The sequence below is a fragment of the Mustela putorius genome, unplaced genomic scaffold (genome assembly GCF_011764305.1).
Source record: "Mustela putorius furo isolate JIRA1106 unplaced genomic scaffold, ASM1176430v1.1 tig00003863_pilon_pilon_pilon, whole genome shotgun sequence".
Lineage (NCBI taxonomy): Eukaryota > Metazoa > Chordata > Mammalia > Carnivora > Mustelidae > Mustela > Mustela putorius.
Window position 1 is genome coordinate 19,518,785 of NW_025422015.1, and position 17,944 is coordinate 19,536,728.

General features: G+C 39.6%; 1 non-coding gene across 1 annotated transcript; it reads right to left on the minus strand.

Moving 5' to 3' along the window:
* Positions 1-17,126: 17,126 nt before the first annotated feature.
* Positions 17,127-17,233, minus strand: LOC123387870. The gene has a single exon (XR_006602368.1). It is a non-coding gene; the product is annotated as a U6 spliceosomal RNA (small nuclear RNA).
* Between the last annotated feature and the right edge of the window lie 711 nt (positions 17,234-17,944).

Sequence of the window (17,944 nt, forward strand, 5' to 3'; positions counted from 1 at the left end):
CACACACCTGAGATGAGAGTTCTACTTCAAGTTTGGCACTGACACCATGGTGCCTTTCTGGCTCCCCACCCCCGTCACCATGGGGAAGGTGACACTGATATTGGGCATAGACAAAGATCCTGGAAAAAATTCAGGCCCGGAACCGCAGTTAGAGAGATTATGAAGATAAGACTTATAACCCATCCCAGACCAGACTTCCAGGGGCTGGAGTGAGATGGGACACACACACACACACACACACACACACAGTGAAAGTACATCAGAACTACTCTTTGCTCTTACTACATTGTCTTCTAAAGCCGTTCAGTGTTGGTATAATTCTTCTACATAGACAGCTGTATCTTGTCTCCTGGTGAGTAGAAGAAGAAAAAGAGAGTGAGACATGACCTTTCCAACCCCAGCATGGTCCTTCCGTGATCACTATAACATTTCTGGGGTAACACACAAAGCGAGGAAAAATATATTAAACAAGCTTTCTCTCAATTTGGGGTTACCTTCTGAAGCCAATAATACCTTTTATGATCTTCTGAAACTTACCTTAGAGACAAATACATTTCTACCAGTGAGTACAGGAAGCAGATTTTAAACTTTTTTTTTTTTTTTGACATGGTGTACATGGTCTTCTATGACCTTGCCATTTTCCCCTGACTCTACTGTGGCCAAAGGAAATGTATTCTGTGAAAGAGAGATTCATTTTTAGACAAAAACATTTTGATCTTTGGGTCAGTTATTCAATGTGCTAATGATTTTGTAATTAAGTAATTCATTTGGCCACTGAAATAACTACTTTTGTTTCCTTTTTGCCCTGATGCTGGCCTAAATCTCATGTTGCAACATCACAGTCCCCTAAGTACAAAAGAGAGCTACTTTTCTATTTGGCCCTTCTGGGTTGAACATCTTTATGTGATTGGTGAACATCCATTCGACCTCAGATGTGTAGTTAAATGGCAATTCCTTTCCCCCTCTGCTGATAGGTCAGAAACAGGCAGCCTTCACCCATTTGAACTTGTGGGGAATGCAGAGACCCTAACTAACTCAGAGCTCCTGGGAAAAGAAGTCAATCTCTTTCCCTGATGGTGGTGAACAGTGTTGGTTTTGGCAGCTGATCTTAGCCAGGTTCCCATCAAAAAATTGCTACCACACTCAAATTGGAATCACTCAGGAGTGATTTTTTTTTTAAGATTTTATTTGTTTGTTTATTTATTTATTTATTGAGAAAGAGAGAGAGCATGAGCAGGGGGAGGGGCAGAGGGAGGAGCAGACTCCCTGCTGAGCAGGGATCCTGATGCAAGATTCTCTCCCAGACCCTGAGATCATGATCTGAGCTGAAGGCAGATGCTTAACATACTGAGCCAACCAGGTGCACCACTCAGGAGTGATTTACTAAAAGGGACTCTCTGCAAAGGTAAGGGTAGTGTGAAGTGAAAGCACAAAGGATGAAGAAGCAGCCTGGGGCAAGCTACAGCAGAGAGCACATCACATCTGTGTTCAAAGGCATAAGGCACAAGAGTTACCAAACCCAGAAGAGAGTGGTAGAGAAAGAGTCATCCTGGGAAGAGCTCTGTACTTCAGGCTTCAGGTAAGGAAGATAGGCAGAACACCTTGACCTCACAAAGAGAAGACTAGACAAATAAATATTCCAGCTTCTTTCTCTTCTCTCTGCTCTGTTTCCTACAGGGGCTTCCATTGGCTGACTCCAGGCAGAAGCCAGGAGTTGAGGGAGCCTATCCACATAATCCATACAGCTGGGTCTCTTGGGACACAGAGCAGAGAGAAGGGTGGAGTGTGGGTCTGGAGAGTAATTGAAAACATTCAACACATGAGTCTTTTGTGATGGCTTCAATCTGATGCTGTAGAAGTCAAAGAAAGACAAAGTATCTGGGTGACAGGTGACAAGCAGCCCTAGGGTCTTTCCTATCTTTGGATTATCTGCTCTGTAGGACAACAAGTTTCCATACTGTTCAAGCCAGTTGAACTCATAGGAGCTGGGACGAGCCACACAAACTATCTTGACTCAGTATTTTTTTCAAACTGCAAGTAGTAACCCATTAGCAGGTTGTGAAATCAATATAGTAGTTTAAGACCAGCACTTCTTTAAAAATGGAAAGAATAAGCACAGAAAAATTACAGAGTATATGAGAATATAAAAAGAATAAATATCTTTTCATGAAACTTTTATTTCAACCTTATGTGTGTACACTTAAACATCCTTCCCCAGGGCAGGTAAAATTTATTTCTTACTGTGTGTCACAGTTGAAAAAAATGATTCAAAAATCTCTCTGCAAGCCAGCAACAGATGTTCTTCCCTCAGAAATTTCTCCTCAGGTATATTATGCTTTCGAGAAATCTCCTTAGCATCAGAAGCCTGTGGGGCACCGTTAAGAGCACAGTAGTCATCATAGTCACAGCTTCTAGAATTCTCTCTATGTGAAAATAGGTCACAAGGTTCAAGAGGCTATAGTTCTCTTAATAGTAATAAAATGTTTCTCTCATATTTTTTATATACTATGTATTTTCAAAGTTTGCTACTTTCTATGCAAACCAACGCCCAACTCCTAATTTCTGCAGATACCAAAGACTAATCAGCATTCCAAGTTAAAAGCTGACCAATTTCTTTCATTTTGATTCCAGAATTCTCTCTAAGAGGACTGCTGAGTGTTTGAGCCACAGGGCCCATTCACAGGCCTTTATTGTAAAGTCCCTCCCTCTAGCCAAGCTTACAATACTAGTAGGCACTTTGACTGTTCTAGCAAATACAAACAGTCCCCTAATATCTGCTGTAAATCACTGAATTTTGAGCTCAAGGTTATAAGGCAGTCTACCTTCACCTCACTGTCAGACAACGATCCCATTTGGTGTCACAAAGCATTCAAAATTAGGGGGTTTAGAGGTGTGTGAGGGTTAATGCGCTTAGGGAAACTTTCAGCTGGCAAGTAACAGGGAAGCGATTGAGGCATTTCATGTTCTCAGTTAACAAGGTGTCCAGAAAGTAGACAGTTCCTGTTCCAGTTTGGGGGCAGTAACTCAAAATGACATCAAGGATTCAGGCTCTTTCCACATCCTCCCACTATACATGGGCACTCACGTCACGGTTATGGAAAGATTGATACCCTGGCTAGTTATGCTCCAGAGCTACTTTGAAGAGAAAAAGAAAAGGTTTTTTTTTTTTTTTTTTTTTTTAATTCTCTAGAGTTTGAACCAGGAAGAAAAAATCTTTTCTAGAAGCCCCTTACCCCAGCAGATTTTTCCCTTAAATCTCTCAGTCAGAAGTTGGTCACATGCCAAACAAACACTGGCAAAGGGGAACCACATTACCATGACTGCTAAGACCTCTGACAGACACTCCCTGGAGATGACCGGCTGGGATCTGAATGATATGGGGGTTCGGGTTTGGTTGACTTGCAAGGAGGAAATGGCTGTTGGATACATGCTTTCCTCCTCTTGCTCTGCCAGCAAACTTGGACTGCCTCATCAGAGCAGGTGGAATGACTTTTATAATGTCCGCTCGCTGGGAAGGCTCTTGGCAAAGGAGGTCACTGGGGGACTTTCTCCATGTGGGGAAAAGTTTTAAAAACTGACAAAGCAGAAAAAAGTGACCTGATAGTCTTAAATCTTGGCTTCATCAGAAATTTTCACTGAAAATTTTTGAGGCCAAATGCCTACTGCTGCGAGACTAATGGTGTGCAACCCTCAAAATGTTCAGGTTCGTGAGTCAACTAGAACAAATGGCCAAGGACATCTCAAATGTTGGGGTTTTTTGAAAAGATTTTATCTATCTACTTGAGAAAGAGAGAGAGCGTGTGCCCGAGAGCAGGGGGAGGGGCAGAGGGTGCAAGACAAGCAGGCTCCCTGCTGAACATGGAGCCCCAACCAGGGCTGGATCCCAGGATCCTGGGATCATGACCTGAGCTGAAGGTAGATGCTTAACCAACCGAGCCACCCAGGTGTTTCAGGACATCTCAGATCTTGTTTGAATCCTCTGTATACCCATATTTCACAAAATCTTAAGTGCAATTGGAAGTGACTATATTAGGTGCCCATGTGTGCATCCATGTTAAAAAACATTTACAGCAAAGACTAAATTAGTTATTCCCTTGTTTGACATACATCTGAAAATACCTCCCTAGTAGATCACTTCATTATTTAGAATGAAATACTGTAAGTTCCTGGGGAAACTCAAAACTGCTCACTTGTATTAGTGGAAATCTTGCCTAGCTGCTCTTAAAGAAATGAGCTCCCCCTGCCCTTTTTTAAATTTTGGTGTATCAAATCTATTTTGTTAATACTGAATACCAAGTTGATTACTGTTCCATTAAAGTGTTCAAACTAGTAGCTAAGTTTTTTAGTCTAAATATAACTATCTAGCAGTCATTCCTGCATTGTCAAAAACTCAGAGATGTATAACAAACTATTAGCATAATTAATTTAATGCCTGAACTTGCCTTGGACTGAGGTATTCAATTATACAGTGAATCATTATCATTATATAGACTTTGTACAGTGATAACAGCCAAAAGATATAGATCGTCTACTTTGTGGGGTATTGTGCTCAATATTTTCCAGACATGTTTTCATTGAATTCTCACAAGTCTGGGAAGGAAGCATTATTTTCAAAATTTTACCTATGAGGTAACTTCTTAGGAAGATGATGTGGACATTCCACAGTTACCAAAATAACATTTTTTAATTGTCAAGTATGTTGAAGTGATTAATACAGAGCTATTAGATTGAACCAAATATTTTACATTGGCTATAGTCTATAGAGATTAAAATTATGATTCACTTAATTTGTTTAGGCTATTTAAGTTCTTTGGTTGAATAGCTAAACAAGAGAAACAGATTCTTGTTAACTTAAGGAAAAATGAACCATATGGGAAGGGTATGGGGATCACAGAAGGGTGAATGATTAGATCATTCGAAGACTAAGAACATAGCAGTTCCCAGCATCAAGGCAGACGAACTAAGTTCCCAGCATGAACTAAGGGGCCAGTTCTTCAGCAAAACACCTCAGAGATGATCAGCTCTGGTCACTTCCTGTTGGTGGGGTTCACAATTCACGTTTCTGGGAGGTTGAATCTGAATGGCCTTGCTTGGGTCACCTGCCTTTACTATTTCTCCAGGTGGAGATAGCGATCTTGAGTATTGGCACAAAATAGGGAAGGAGAAGTTTTCTAAGGGAAAGGGAAGGTGCTATTTCCAAAAGATGGAGGAGGATACTGGGTTGGCCAAAACATGTGATATCCCCAACAATATGTGACAGAGCTGGAATTCAAGCCTCATTCCAAGTCCTTTGCTCCTAACCATTTTCCTTTCCCTTCCCTTCTCTTCCCTTCCTTTCTTTTTCCCTCCTTTCCCCTCCCCTCCCCTCTCCCCTCCCTTCTCTTTTCTTGTCTTCTCTTTTTCCCCCTCCCTTCCATCCATCCTTTGTTCCTTCCTTTCTTTTCTGTTTTTGTTTTTCAAAAAAAACAAGTAACATAATCCTTAGTAACATAATCTGAGTGGAGGGAAATGAGATAAATATATGATAATGATCACATAGGGCCTGGCACTGCTGGATACAAGTTCAATGAGAGCACCAACACTCGCAGGAGCATCTTGAGGGAATCCAGTGGGTTCTTGCTGGGGGCATCTTGACCATGGCCTGCTTGTTGGGAAGGCCTGCTGGCGGCCAGACTGGTCTAATCAACCACAGCTGCGGTGGCTGAGTTGTCTCCATTCTCAGTGCAATTGCAGAAGTGGGTACTTCCTATTTCCAGGGGCTGATGTCAGAAAATTTACATTATTGCTACTCTTAGGATCCTCCCCAGTTTCGTTTGTTGTTTACAGTCTCAGCTCTGGGAAACAGCATTTTAGTTTTAAAATCTCCATATTCACTTTTGAAGCAAAGATCTGTTTCTCCCCGCCAAATTTCCGTGGTCTTCGTGAATGGGTAAAGAGACAACTCAGGTTACACAATGTTGCTTTTAAAGTTACTGGTGTGTTTAAGATTGTAAAGTAGCCACCTGAAAGCCTCTTTGATATTTTAAAATTCTCACCATTCAATATCTTTATTCTTTGAAGCTGTAACATGTATTATTTTGAAGTGCCTAAGGGCTTCATTTGGAACTCTGAAACCAGGCTTCTTTTTTTATTCCCCCCTCCCGGTAGAATGCTGCTTGGGTTTTAGGGTAGCTTGGTCTTAGTGAGTACCATGAAATAACTAAACTGGAGCAAAAGGAAGAAACAGAGAGGGAGAGAGAAAGGAAGGAAAAAAGAAAGGATAAAAAGAAAAAAATATATAAGAATTATGTTTCGCTGCCATTTATTGAGCCTGTCGGGACATGGGGTCGGGTGCGTGTCTGCACACACAGTCTCATTTGATAGCAAAGGTAATTACTGCTAAAAATAAGTGTACATCCGTGAAGGAAATGAAAGGATGCGAAGAAAAAAGGAAGCGCGGCATTGCTGGGACAGAATGGACTCTGGCTGTGCTATATTGAAGAATTGAAGAGGAATGCATTTGGTATTTTTAAAAGGCTTCTGAAGGTTCAGTTCGACTTACCAAGCAGAGGGGATTGAGGATGTTTCTCTAGATCGAGACCACAGGAGTTCCCGTCCCAACTCTGTCATTTAATAGCTTTGTGATCGAAATCAAATCCCACACGATTTCTGCACACCTCACCATCTCTGTATGTAGAACAGGGATCATACAACCACCTACTTGGTGATTCACAGACCTGTACCCCTGGGGCTAATAATACATTATATGTTTATAAAAATTAAAAAAAAAAATAAAACCACCTACTATATGTTTTTCTGTGAGATAATATTTCTAAGTTTCTTAGAATGGTTCCTGGACTTTATATTATTCTATCTATGGGTGGGATACGATATTATTCTATCTATGGGTGAGATACGATGGCGGGATAACATGAAAATATATGATGTAGAAAAAATATCTATTGATATTGAAATGTTTGTTATAAAATAGTATATAGAACATGAGTCTAATTTTATTTTTATAAGATATGTTGAGCACTGGGTGTTATACACAACTGATGAACTATTGAACGCTACATCTGAAACTATGTACTATATGTTGGCTAATTGAATTTAAATTAAAAAAATGTGCCTATATATTCATTAACAAAGGAAACGTATAATGTTGAAGTGGTCACCTCTGATAAGGTTATACTTCAGTGATAGGGTTATGAGTGATAATTACTTTATTCATTGGGTTTGTCCATTTTTTCTGAATTTGGCCAAATGTACCTGACTGACTTTATACTCAGGAAAATACAAAAAGAAATTCACTGTCAATATCACCAGTATTTTTTTTTATAATACTTTTGTCTAAGCAAGAAAGATAAAATCAAGGAGAACTGGGCCTTTCTGTTTTGATGGCCAAGATCATAGAGATCATAGAAAAACTTTCTGGGTTCCAGAGGAGTTAAAAATAAAGTGAGGCTGAGTCCAGGGTGTCTGCAGAAAAAGGAAAACAATATGAGATTCAGATTCCAGTGTGTGTTTAGATCTTAACTCCAAACCTCTGATTGCGTGACCTTATATAAGTATCTTAGCACCTATGACTTTCAGTTCCCTATTACACGTTAAGGCTGCTTGATGTCTGTTATGGAGAATCAGCCGTGTACAAAGAGTTAGGCACGTAGTACACATGTGAGAAGGATAGCTTTATCTTACGAGGCTGTCAATTCACCACATTCATTACTCATTCAATGAAAAAAAAATGTTTTCATGCTTCCTGTCATAAACCTGAACTTAAGTTAGGCTTATGAATGTAATAAATAACTCAATAATCTCTATTCTTTTTATTAATGTTTGAGTCCAAAGGGCAAGACTGGCTTCATTTTTTTAAAGAGATTATTTCTACCTGGTCTTTATGTAATTAAGGGGGAGAGGGGGAAGGATAACAAAATCAAGTGTCGATTTATTTAGAAAAAGAATGATTTAATTTAAAAAATGGCATTTATATTATTTACTATGGACTTCCGTGCCACCCACCTTGACATCAGGCATTGTTTCCATTCTTTTGGGGTTTTGTAGCTATTTAGTCTCAAGATCAAATGCTATGAGGGGCAGGGTGGGAGCGGAGTCACTCTATCATTACATGGCTCCAAAGCTCCACTTTGCAAATTTTCATGCACAAATGCATTTTCTGGGCATCTAATTCAATGGGTCTGTGATAGCAACTATTTCTAACAAGTGCTAGGTGACGCCAGTGCATTCTTTGAGTAGTGGATTCTACAAGGTATAACAGTGTATCTGGTCTAAATGTCCCTACGTCACAGGAGACATAAATAGCGGAAAATGAAAAATTTCATGATCTCAACCCCCTTTCCAGCTCAACCTTGTCTTTAATGTTTCTAAGCTTCTGCTCTTTCCATTCCTGCCAATTTGCTCTCTAAAGTCTGCCTCCATCCGGTAAATTTGCTAATTGTCTTTTAAGTTCCTCTCCAAAGCTGGAGTCCACCCTCCCAGGACATGGTTGGAGCCAGATCCCCAGCAGATCCCTATAGGCTGGTGGGATGGCTGTGTTCCCACTGGCTCCTCTATCCATCCTCACTTGGGTAGTGATTCATCTGCCCAGTGCCCATCAAAGGCCCCAAGAGTCCCTTGGGTGGGGCAGGATGCCCTTTTAGCCACATTCATCCCAATCAAACATTTTCTCAGACTCTGTAGTACTTCAGGACACCATAGTTCACCTGACCAAAGGGATCAGTGACGTTTTCACTCTTGAGCCTTTGCAAAGTCTTTTGAGTCCCTTGAAGGGAAGATATCTATAAAAATACAAGGTCATATACAAATGCCCAAATAACACAATAGCATGAAGAGCTGTTTTCTTTAAAATATAAAAATATTTCTGTGCCACTATACCTCCTTTTTCTCCGGCAAAAACACACCAAACTTTCTGGCATAGGTGGGCCAAGAAGGTCACACAGTGAGTGAGGGTGGTCAGTTAGGGGCAGTGTCCTGGCAAGTTCCATGACTCATCTGTACAGGGCTGCGTTCAGCCACCCTCCCTCAGGGAAATGCCACCCAGAGCTGCCAGATCTCCCACGTGCCAGAAATCCAGATTTTTATATGAAATCTCCTGCATCAACAAATCCGATTTTTGGTTGTTGTTTAAACACTACGAAAGCCAAACCAAACAAATCTATGGGCCAGATGCAGCTGGTTGGGGGAAGATGGGGTTTTTTGCATTTCATTTAATGTGATTCTGCTTTTAATGTAATTTTTCACGTCTAGCCTGTTGAAACCAATCAGAGCCAAGGGTAAAGCTTACCAGTGCCTGACATAGTCTGTCCTTGGTGATGCCTTCACTCTCAAGCAGAGAAGTGGGCAATAACGTCAAGTCTTGCTCAAGATACTCTTAGCCCCCATACGTATACATACAAAGCCCGAAACACCCAGAAGCGTCTGGAAAGTCTGGTTCCTATGTCTGCATCAACTGCTGGAGTATTGTTTTTCCTGGCCTTCTTTTCAGAATATAGCTGCCATGTAACATGAGGATTCCAGAGGGCTGTGTGAGTACATCTGGTTATACTGGCAGTGCAGCATCTGATTCCAATTCTAATTGTGCAGCAACTTCTCAAGTCAGGCAGGGGAGGTAAAAGGCTCTCGATATTTAGGTTTGAAACAGCAAAAACAAATCTATGAAAACTGCCCAGGTTGAACTGCAGAAAATTAGTGGGTATCCCAGCAATATATTCTGTATCTTTAACCAACAGTATCCTGCAAAGCAAAGGACTACACCTATAAGAATATTATGTTTGTGGTGCCAAAAACACTCTTTTTATGGTTTTCATTTTTGTGTTTTCCTCGCATTTTTGTCTTTATTTTTCAGATGGCGAAACAGCCCCAAGCTATCTGAAATGATGGCTTCATGCATTAACAGCTTGGTGTCTTCCTTTCAGCTCAGCAGAGGTTCAATACATATTTGTCAAATGGATGAACAAATGGATGGACACATTACTTTAAATCACAGAGGCTAGGGCAGTGACAGCGTTAAAAATTATTTTTATTTATTTTTTAAGTTTTCCTTTCAATTTCAGTCCATTAACATACGGTGTTGTATTAGTTTTAGGTGTACAATATAGTAATTCAACACTTCCGTGTATCATCCCATGCTCCAGTCAGAGAAAAGACAAATACATGATGTGTGGAATTTAAGAAATAAAACAAATAAGCAAAGGAAAAAAAAAATAAGAGAGAGAGAGCAACAAAGCAAGAAACAAACTCTTAATTATAGAGAACAACGTGATGGTTGCCAGAGGAGAAAGGTTGAAGGATGGGTGAGCTGGTAGATGGGGATTAGAACAGTGACATTTTTTTACACTGTCCTATGTACAAGACACAAGATCAGAGGCGCCAGTTCATTGCACATAACAATGAATGAATAACAGTGAACAAGGCTAGATGTTTAGAAGGCCAGATGTTTAGAAGCTCCTTCAATAAGCAATATAAAATTTCTAGCATGGCCATTACCACAAAGGTATTAATACATGGTATCATGAGAACATGTGAGAGGAGGATTTGATCTAGTTGGAGATCTCAGAGAAGGCTTCTTCAGGGAAGAGACAAAGGATGGACAGGGCTGTTCATTAGGAAAGAAAGGTAGGGAGATGTATTTTAGCAAATTATGGCCCATGGGCCAAATCCAGCCCATCACATGTTTTTATAAGTAAAGTTTGAGCGGATCACAGCTACACCCATTTGTTTACACACTGCCTACGGCTGTTTCTGCATTAGGATGCATCGGAACATGGCTCACTGATACTTAGATGGACCTATTCTGAAGCCAAACTACACACATACATACACATACACTGTATAGTATAGGGCTTAACAGTAGGTTAACTTCTTCTTTTTATTTTTTTTTAAGGTTTTATTTATCTACTTGAGAGAGAGGTAGAACACAAACAGGGTGAGGGGCTGAGGGAGAAGCAGACTCCCCACCAAGCAGGGAACCCTATGGGGGCTCAATCCTGGACTCCAGGATCATGACCTGAGCCAAAAGCAGAAGCTTAACCAACTGAGCTAGCCACCCAGGCACTCCAACAGTCTGTTAACCTCTAAAAGTATTTTTGAAACCATCCTTTAGGGATTCACAAATCAACTTAGTGAATTATAGCCATCAGTTTTTTAAAATAAAGTGGAGAGTTTTGTTTTTTTTTTAAGTCATAGCACATCACACATAACAAGAAAAGATATTTAGTGAAAATTTTATTCATATACCATATATAGCACCACAATGAGAAATAAGTATTTCTTATTGGGTTCATGGTCCAAAAGGTTTGAAAAAAGTGGGCTCATAAAATAAATTGATGATCTTCCTAAATGCTAGTTTTAAAGTGGAGTTCCCAGGTAGGGTTTTTTGTTTTTTTTTTTTTAAATCAATAGATAATTTATGCATTATTTGATGTGTCTCATTTGATGTGTTCCAAATTTTATGTTTGTTAGAATCAATGTGCTTTGGGGGACACCTGGGTGGCTCAATCGGACTAAGCTCAGATCATAATCTCAGGATCTTGCTATCAAGCTTGGTCTGGCTTCCCACTCAGGAGGAGCCTGTTGTTCCACTCCCTTTTCCCCTCCTCTCCAAAAATAAATAAATAAATTGTAAAAAAAAAAAAATGTGTTTTTGAAGACACATACTTAGCGACATTCACTTTGTATTCACTTTGTATTCACTCAGCAAAATTTTTAAAGAGGTATATTCAGTGCATAATCAACAACCGCATTTAACCAAAAAGAATTCCAAAACGTAAAAAACAAAACAAAACAACAAAAAAAACTCAAAAGGAGATCTAACACAAACCAGTGGACAAAAGGAATTCATCACCAAATTCTATTTCCTCTTCTGTGTTCAGTGACCAAGACCACTGACAGAAATTAAATGGCTTAACCTGTCATTTCTGTACATGAATAATAGTTTCCAATAATACCCTGATGACAACGGATTTGGTTTCAGAGAAGCAAAACAAATGCCTATTCTGCTAAATGATTTTGTTCCTGCAAGGGTCCATTCCTTATCTAAGTGACCCTGAAATACACATGCACACACAGCCCATGAAGGATTAAAGCTAAACAACCATGGACTTGATCTTGCCAGTCCTCCCTGGGACCCACTCCTCTTTGTCAACCAAGGTCACAGGAGTTATTGAAAATCTTCTTTGTTTGTTCAAGAGTTAGAATAAATATGAGTCGTTAGTTAACCAAGCTGTCATCAAAGGACATTTCTCACTGTTATTTCATGATCATTCCTCCATGACAGAGTAAGAGAGTGTGAATGGTATTGTTCCTAGCATCCGGTTTGCAAAAGCATGGCGGTGAGGAGCCTGGCATATATTTTGCTAGTATGTTACCTACAAGCAAAACACTGGGGGGTGTTAGGGCTGGAAGGGACTTCCAGGTTACCTAGTTGGAACCTGTCATGTTACTGATGAGAAAATACATGGTGAAGTGACCTGTTAGAATTCCTCCCAGGTGTTTGTGCCTCGGTTGGGTTCACTCTGCCGCTGCTGCTCTGGGAAAACACCCATGATTGCGCAAAGCTGAAGCCCTGAGTCAGTGGGGTCTGCGAGTCTAATTTTCTGAGAGCTAGAAGGGCAGAAGTTTAAGCAGCCTGGGACTCTGCATTCCACCAGGCCTGCTGATTCGAGGGGCATACTGAGCAGTTACCTTGCTGCCCGCCTTACGCAGCACATTCCGTTCATTTCCGGAGCAACACTGAAGGCAGCGAGGCAGGTGCACCAAACCGATGGTCTCCAAAACACTCTGCTCCCCACTCTCCTCCAAGGGCAGCCCGAGTCTCAGTGGAGACTGCCGCAACTTAGGGAGAAGGCACCCTTGCATTCCATTACAGTGTATTCCCATACAAGTGTGTACATTCATGTATTTACAAAACATGTATGATACGCTGAGAACATGCTCTGTGCTCTGTGCTTGCCGGAGCCTTCAGAGAGCGCAACAGCAGCACAGCACGGGGTAGAATGTGATAAATGTCACCCCAGTGGTACCAATACAGAGTGAGAATTAGATTATAATTATTGCATCTGAATACATAGGTCTCGAAGTTATATTCAGAGTCTTCAGAGACACACGAAATTCTTGCCAGCCAGCAGAATTTCTACCAGCTTGTCCCGTGCTTTCTAATCAAGAAGATGTCACCAGAAACAACTTGGAAGAATTTAGAAACTTGGCTCGGGGCCCCGGTGTTACTATTTACTAGCTGAGCGATCTTGAGCAAATTCCCTAATCTCCCTGATCATCAGTTGTTTTTTCTTCAGCAAGCATGATAGCACCTATCTTAAAGCTCCTCAGAGGACGAAGACGATGCACGAGGACAGGGGCTAAAACACAAATCCTTCATCTCTCGGTGCTTCCCTGTCTTCCCGTGTAAAACCAGCATAATAGAACGCTCTTCCAGCAATTCAGGAAATGAAATGAGATGATGATGCCTTCAACACTTACTACACTTTTTAGTTATCCTATGAAAGTGTCCTATGAAGTACAAAATGTTAGATAAAAGTAAAATACTATTAACTATTGAAGTTAAGCTCAGTCAAAAGGAGAGTCCTGGGACCAGAATCATCCCGCGGTGCTACTCATCCGGAGGACTGGATAAAACAAGGCTTCGGGTTCCGCACAGTTCCAAAGTTCACATAGATGGTTCTGCTTTGGTTGTATCCTGCTGAACATAGGCTTCTTTTCAGACCCTCTCCTCTCCCCTTTTTTCCTAGATTATTTCTAGGAGGGTAATTCCTTTAAGGATCAGTTCCAAAGTATTTATGTTAGTCCTGCTTGCATAGAAACAAAAAATAATTAAACGACACCAAGGTTTTCTGTCTTAGTCTTCTTATTCTTCGTATTCTTAAAAGCAAGAAGAATGATTTTTACCATCCTTGAGAGGTCGCCTCCTCAAAATGAGATAGCGTAGCACCAAAACAATTTGAGACCTGAAGGGCAATCTGGGTAGAAAGGATGAAATTACCCACCTGAATTCGAAATTACAATAAGAAGATTCAATATTCTTTTCTTTGGGTTTGAACCCATCACTGTTAATGACTGCTCATGAATTTCTGCCTTGGCAACCATTAAAAATTGACTGGTAGGCTACCTTTGACCCATTTTTTAAGATGGCTCAATTCAGGTTTTAAAAAAAAATTCGTTGGAGACTTTATCACATTTGTTCAAATGACCCATTTTCAAAACAACCAATTTTTTTGTTGTTGTTAGAATTCATTCTGTTTCTATTCATACACTAGCTTGCATGTGGAGACAAAACTTAATATCTTAGTTGGTGGGAGAAAATGCGCTTATTAAAATATTAGCTTTTCTCAAATCCAGACTTGTTCAGTCAATAGTAAGCAAGAGTAGGTGATGAAGGTATTTAGCTTAAGTCTGCAGAAAGAAAATGACTACCCATGCTTTTAAATTGTTGGCCTTAGGATTTTTTTGAAATGCAAAGTAGTAGGAAGAGGAAGAGATGAAGAGAAGAAGAATCTTGTTACGAAGTATGGACACACACAAGTGAGTGTCAGTTGAAAATTCCAGCTACAGTCATCCACATAAACATGCGTGTCTGTGCCTGCTGCGTAGTTAGAAGACAATTACGCTGGTTTTCACATTTTCTAGTGAGGAGTGCAATTCTGACTTAGCTGTCCTGGAAACACCTGCTCTGTTGTGTAATATTGATGAACCTGAGTTTGGAGCTGCTCGCTCTATACTTCTCTCTGTGAATTACAGGACACGCATAAATGATTAAAACTAGGCAACCAGAAACCTGATCCTGCCAGGCCTTCCTTGGGATCAAATTCATTTATCAGCCCACCAAGGTCACTGACCTTGATTATCCAGAGCCTAGCTCCTAAAATGATTAATTGATCCATTCTCTCATTTCACTCATTTAATTTAAAGAGGGGGAAAGAAAAAATATTTTCAATGAATTGACCTGTGCAGTCTAACTTCGCCTGCTGCATCCTCTAAAGTATTTATTGATGGTTATGAGAAGCATCAGTACAGGTCACGGCAGAGAGAGGAATAAGCAAAGCAACCATCACTCTTCTTACACATCTTCCTCATATTAATTAACTTGTGATCCCAAGTTTAACCCGCTCTGCAAATCTCTACACTATTCTAACTTCAAAAGGTGTGTTAAGTGCATGAATTGGAAGAATATTCTGGATGAGTTGAAGTTTTCATTTTATTTCTGCAGAGAAAAATTAAGAATTCTTTAGTGTGCGTATGGTCATAATCAATGGAGAACCCTAACTTGAGTAAAACATCATTTTTCTCGAAAACTTCAGGGCAAAAATTGTGCACTAGAAGTTCCTTGAAAAAAAAAATTCCTACAAGTGATATTGCCATCTCCTTCATGGAATAGTAAGCATAGAGAATATAATAAAAACATATGTGTAAACTAACGAATTTGCATTGTAGGAACCAAATAATCAAAGAATTCATTTATTCTAACCATCTGGACAGCATCATACAATATTGCAAAATGATTTAAATGGATTCTACTCAAAATATATTGGTAAATATTTAACAAGTGCTTGGACGATGGGAGCCTTGATTTGTTGTAAATACAACCGCTGGGACTGATTTCAAGTTTTCATGTAAAGTCAGCGAACACAGAGTTAGAAAGAAATGAGCTGTGATATACCACTGTGTGGTATTTTCTTCATACAGAATCTGCAAGATTTAACAAACAAAAAGTCAGAATGCCTGGTTAAACTTAATTTCAGGTAAACAACAAGTGTTTTAGTATTAGTATTTCCATGTAATATTTGGGGAACAATTATATGAAGAGATTTTCTATTGTTTATGTGAAATTCACATTTAACTGGGCATCCTAGATCTTACCTGACAGTCCTAATGTAGACACTGCAGACAGAAGGAACCTCAGTGCATAAATAACGATAAACCATAATGATGAGTTTCAAGTATTTATTACCTCTTTTGGGAATATAATTTAAAATTTGAGTTTATATAATCTGCTTTTTCATGATGACTGTGTCAGACAACTGTATGCAAAATTCCTGAATATTTAACAATCAGCTTTTACAAGTCAGCTCTAGGACACCTCTGATATTTTACTTAAGTGTAATATAGTTTGCCAGAGTTAGACCTTGAAAATACAATGATACAGAGTTATAAGTGTATCTCAGCTCATGATACTACTAGAATTTTAAAATAACTTACAGACATGGCTTCATTACATTTCACGGGAAGTAAATTTCATTGCAACCAAACTCTCCCAACCTCCACCCCATCCTCCCAGCCCCACCCCTGGGAAAATTTCTCTGTAGCAAGGAAGAGTATGTCTTCAGACTTCTTCCTTTCCATTTTTAGGGCTTTGTGTGGTAGCTGGCCCTCTTTAAAATTGGGTGGGTATTATGGAGGTCACGTATTGCATGGAACACTGGGTGTGGTTCATAAACAATGAATTCTGGTACACTGAAAAGAAATTTAAAAAAATAAATAAATAGGTATTAATGGTGTTAAAATAAAATTCAGATTTTGTCATTAAAAAATAAAATGAAATAAAATTGGCTGATCTTAATGAAAAAGCTCTAACTTCAAATCTGCCATTTTTCTATGGGGCTGAAGGGGCGGTGTGGGGGAGGGGACCTAGAGTAGAAGGTCCATTTGTTCCTGTGTTTAGCTGAGCAGTTTCATCAGATGTTGGTAATGCAAAGATAAGCCTGGAATTTTGCTTGGGGTAAAGGTGAAAAATCTGCACTGATCCACAACAAAGTAATGGGGTTAGGAGTGTGTAGGTTTGCAGCTAGGGGAAAAACATGATGAAGAGGAGCTCTAGAGAACAGGCTACCTAGGAAGTCAAAACAATAGCTTATCTGATTTTGTTTCTTCTGCTTTGTTCTTTCTTTTTGTGCAGAGGACCACGTGATTACAGGCCCTTGATGTGGGTGGAGTGGAGGGGTGTTTGGAGAGGGACTTGGCTATTTCCAGAGTGGGCCTCTGGGGTCTCTGCAGCACCCCCTTTAGCTTCCAGCACCCCTTCCTGCCCTGCCTGCTACCAGGTCCTTCCTCAGCCTTGGGAAGCCAACTGAGTACAGCTTTTATTTCTTCAGGTGATGGCTCTGGACCCCATGAGGGTCACAAATATGGAACGTTTCACTAATCTGCCTGTCATCCTTCTGCAGGGGCCATGCTAATCTTCTTTGTATCATCCCAATTTTAGTATATGTACTGCCAGATCAGGCACCAGTTTGTCTAATTTTTGAAAAATTAAATAGATACATGCATACATTAAACAGATGTCCTTCACTTTAGTCAAACATTATGCTGAAAGGCATTTTTTAAATCAAGTCATTTTTTTGGACATTTGGGGGCATTCCTACATCATGGTAAAAGCCTGCAGGGTGAATGACCCTAGATCTATATTATTTTTTATTAGACTAGGTTTCCTTTTAGGTTCTATTTAAATGAGGAATCCCCAGTAACAAATATTTTTTCATATTTATACATTCATGTATGATCTAGTTTAATTTTCATTTAATTTAATTAACATTCGTATTAAATCTTAACTTTAGATGTCAGTGGAGAACATAAAGGTAGACTTTAAACTGTAGTATTAAAAACAGTAGTCTGTATTTATGCCTGAACACATACCTGATACAGACATCTGCATGAAAAATTGCAAATTTGGGTATCAATACCAGAAGCTATCTAGAAAGTTCTATTTTTCTCATTTCTAATATTAGGAAGTTATATGGCAAATAGGCCCAGTTATTAAACAGATTTGCAGTTCCTTCTAATTACTTGAATAGTAATACAGAGAAGTATTCCTACAGGGTCTTTATTTTGTTTATAAACTTTTTTTAGTTTCCAAACTGAGTTTTGACTATACCAGAAATCTGTTATGTTATTGATAATAATTGAGCTGGACAGAATTAAATCATTTCACTAGCATAAC